General features: G+C 45.1%; 1 non-coding gene across 1 annotated transcript; it reads right to left on the bottom strand.

The window, feature by feature from the left end:
* Nucleotides 1-3,013: 3,013 nt before the first annotated feature.
* On the bottom strand, nt 3,014-3,120 carry LOC136461982 (small nucleolar RNA R71). Its single transcript, XR_010760515.1, has one exon. It is a non-coding gene; the product is annotated as a small nucleolar RNA R71 (small nucleolar RNA).
* Nucleotides 3,121-3,554: the final 434 nt, after the last annotated feature.

Here is a 3,554-nt window from a genome sequence, read left to right as displayed (position 1 = left end):
CCATGTAGTTATCTTCATTTATTTCTGCTTTATGAGACTATGATATTTATGTAATAGATTAATACTCATGATGTAATAAAGCACTGAGCTTGGCATTCTCTTTATAATTTGTCTTTATATGTGTGTCATTGTTTCCTGGGCACACATATGGTTTTATACTCTATTTTGTCCTTAAAATCGGGTATGACAGGGTCTTCGGTAGCTTAGGTGGACTCAAGAACACAGAGAAGACATCAATTTATCCTGGTTCAGGCTATCGGAGCCCTATGTCAAGCAATGGTGGTTTCCTTGTATTCAAGAGCACCCAAATTGGGGGGTTACAACAAGAAGTGTAAGAGAGATTTGGCAGGGGATTGCTTGGTGCTATCCTATGGCTCATCGGTGGTGAGGTTTCCTCCTCATCGGAGAGGAGAAAGATAATGGGGAGTTCTCGATTGCTCCTCCTTGGGTGGCTCTGCTCTCGGTTGCTAAGCATGGTCAGGGATCGGAGCGACTCTATTTGGCTGCTCTGTTTGACTCTGGACTCCCCCTTTCCGTAGGATTCGACCTCCCCTTATATTATGAGGTAGGTCGGGTATAAGGTAGTTTGGGGGTTCTAGTCTATGGTCTATGTACACCAGAGTCTAGAAGGGTGATGTTGTGGCGTTGGTGGACCTCGGTGTTGTCATGGAGCCAGAGAGGCTTCAGGCACTATCCGGTAGCTCTGTTCTGACGCTCTGGCCCTCAGGTCTTGTCGGCTTGGACTGGCCACCTCCGGTTAAACCTTCTCAAGGCTTGCTTGGCAGTGAAGGCGCCTACTGTGGGGCTAGCACATGGACCCAAGAGCCCCTAAGCCCTAGGAGATGGTGGAGGGATTTGTCCTTTAGTGTCACACCGTGGGTGTGACCTTATTGGAGGAGTGGGCGATAGTGCTGCACCCATTGCTTCGAGCATCACCATAGAGCTCCTAATCCCTAGGTGTTGGTGATGGTCACTAACACCCATTTTGACCATCAACATTCCACCCAAAGTCAAGGTAAAACAACATCACAAGTGTCATTTTATGTTTATAATTTACCTAGTTCCACTTGTACTTGAAAAAATTATTTGTATGTAGGAATTTTCACAAAAATAGACAAAAGATATGCATAGTAGGCAAGTGGACATGGCAGGGGGGCATGGGCCCACATGGCCACATCGACCGACGCCACCTAGTGTCGATCAATGGCCCCACTCCCTACCACATCACCAATCTACGTGATTGCCAAGGTGTCATGCCAGGATGCATCTCCACGCTTGATCCATGTTGGTTTGATCCAAAGGTGGAGGTTGAGCTCCCTTGGATCCATGGGCCACTGTCATAGACTTGGAGGGGCTAAACCGACCTTCTTACCACCTTATCGGCCAAAGTAATTGACTTGTTACCAACATGCAACCGCCATCCAGAGGCCATCCATCACCATTGGATGCAATGGCGGTGCAGGGGATGGTCGGCCGACACCCCTACCTCTCCACTACCTCATTCACTGCCTACAAGTACCCCCTCACCTTCTACATACTATAAAAGGAGGTGTGGAGCTTGGTGAAGATCCTATCCCTAAGCATAATCAAGCATTCCAAGCTCTCCAAGATTCCAGCAAGCTCTCAAGCTTAGAGTAGTAGCTAGCTAGTAGTGGCAATATAGTTAGAGCGGAGCTCACCTCAGAGTCTAGAAGAGTCTTCTGGTCTAGTATAGCTCCTTTGTAATCTTTTATTTAGCATTTACTTTATTTAGTACTCTACTTTGTTCAGTACTTTATTCAGTAATATAGCTTTGCTTAGTTCAAGTCCTATCTTGCTTTTGTTCATCATTAGTGAGCTTAGGTGCTTGTTCTCTGGCATTAGCATCATAGTTATCTTAGTGTTTAGTCCATTCATCGTTAGTACTTGCTCTACCATCTGGTTAGGGTGCTTCGATCTCATTTCACCGAAGCTTGGATTAAAGCAGCGAGTTTATAGATTAAGCAGGGTGCTTTGGCTATATCTTGCGTGTAGGTATGGCTAGATCCCCGGATAGATTGTGGTAGTTGATAGGTGGTGACAGCCCTATCCTCCCTCTATATTCCACCATGTTGGTTCTAGTTATTAAAACATAGGGCTCATGTGCTCTGTGCTTGATTGAATTCAGGGTAGGTACGCCCCTTGTACTAAGGACATTCTTACTATCATTAGTTTATCTTTGTTGCTTAATATTAGTTGCTCTTTCTCTTCCACTCAGCTACACTACACTTCTAGCTACCTCTACTTGTCGTGCTATCCCCTTACCTTTTTTGTCCATCATCCACACTACCTCCATCAACCCCGTGTTGCTAAACACACCTACCTAGCCCACCTATCCACTATTCCCAAACATGCCCATCTACCTTCCTTTGGGAAAATATAAATTCAACACTTGGTTCTCATCAAGCAAAGTGCTACATGATAGTTCAGTGTGATTGCGGAATTCCCTTTCCTATATACACACATGCGAACCGTCAACAAGCATTTCTAGCGCCATTGCTGGGGAAGGCAATTGGTGCATGTTACCATCCTATCATTAGGTTCTGCTAGCTAGGCTCTTAGCCTCTGTTCTAGCAACCTTCTTTTCCTTTCCTATCCTTTCCTTTACCTTTCCTCTTCCTAACATGGCTATGGCCAACAAGACCATCCATGAGTTTTCTTCCCCTTCGGCTACTAAGGTAGCCATAGGTCCCAACGTCATCAATGCGGACACTCACTTCGAGTTTAAGCCTACATTGATCATGACGGTGCAAGCTAGTCCTTTCTATGGTAAAGCTCATGAGGATGCTAATGTGCATCTCCAACACTTTTTGAGATTTGTGGCACCTTTACCATTAAGGGAGAGACCCAAGAGGCCATACGCCTTTGTCTTTTCCCCTTCTCTTTATTAGGAAAAGGAAAACAATGGTTCTACTCTAGCTGCAATGCTATAGACACCTAGGACAAGTGTTCCAACGCTTTCCTAGTTAAGTTCTTCCTGATTGGTAAGACCAATGCTCTTCGCAACAAAATCTCTAGCTTTCAACAGCAAGCTGATGAGTTGATTCCCGAAGCTTGGGAACAAATGCAAGAGTATGTCACCACATGCCCACACCATGGTATGGAAGTCTGGCTTTTGATCGAAAATTTCTACCATGGCTGAGTCCCACTGGATAGGAGCCATTCAGATGCTACCATAGGAGGAGCATTCTTTTTGTTTAATATCACAGATGCAAGGCATTGATCGAGAAGATGGTTTCTAGCCAAGGATGGAGCGATGAATGACCATAACCCTGCAAGAGAGGTATGCATTCTCTTAAACAAGCTGACATGCTTGCAGCTAAGATGGATCTCCTCGCAAAAATACTAGAGAATTGCGAGAAGATGAGTGCCCAAGAAACTGTACAAGCCATGGACACCCACATGACTTGTGAAGTTTGTGGAGAGACTAGACATTCAGGATATCTCTGTCCTAAGACCCATGAAGATCTCAACTTCATCAACAATGACAACAGGTTTCGTCCTCAACAAAATCAAAGATGGAATCAGCGCTCCAA

Source organism: Miscanthus floridulus, chromosome 6 (genome assembly GCF_019320115.1).
Source record: "Miscanthus floridulus cultivar M001 chromosome 6, ASM1932011v1, whole genome shotgun sequence".
Lineage (NCBI taxonomy): Eukaryota > Viridiplantae > Streptophyta > Magnoliopsida > Poales > Poaceae > Miscanthus > Miscanthus floridulus.
The sequence above is the reverse complement of the archived record's forward strand: the minus strand, read 5'-3'. Positions and strand labels throughout refer to the sequence as shown.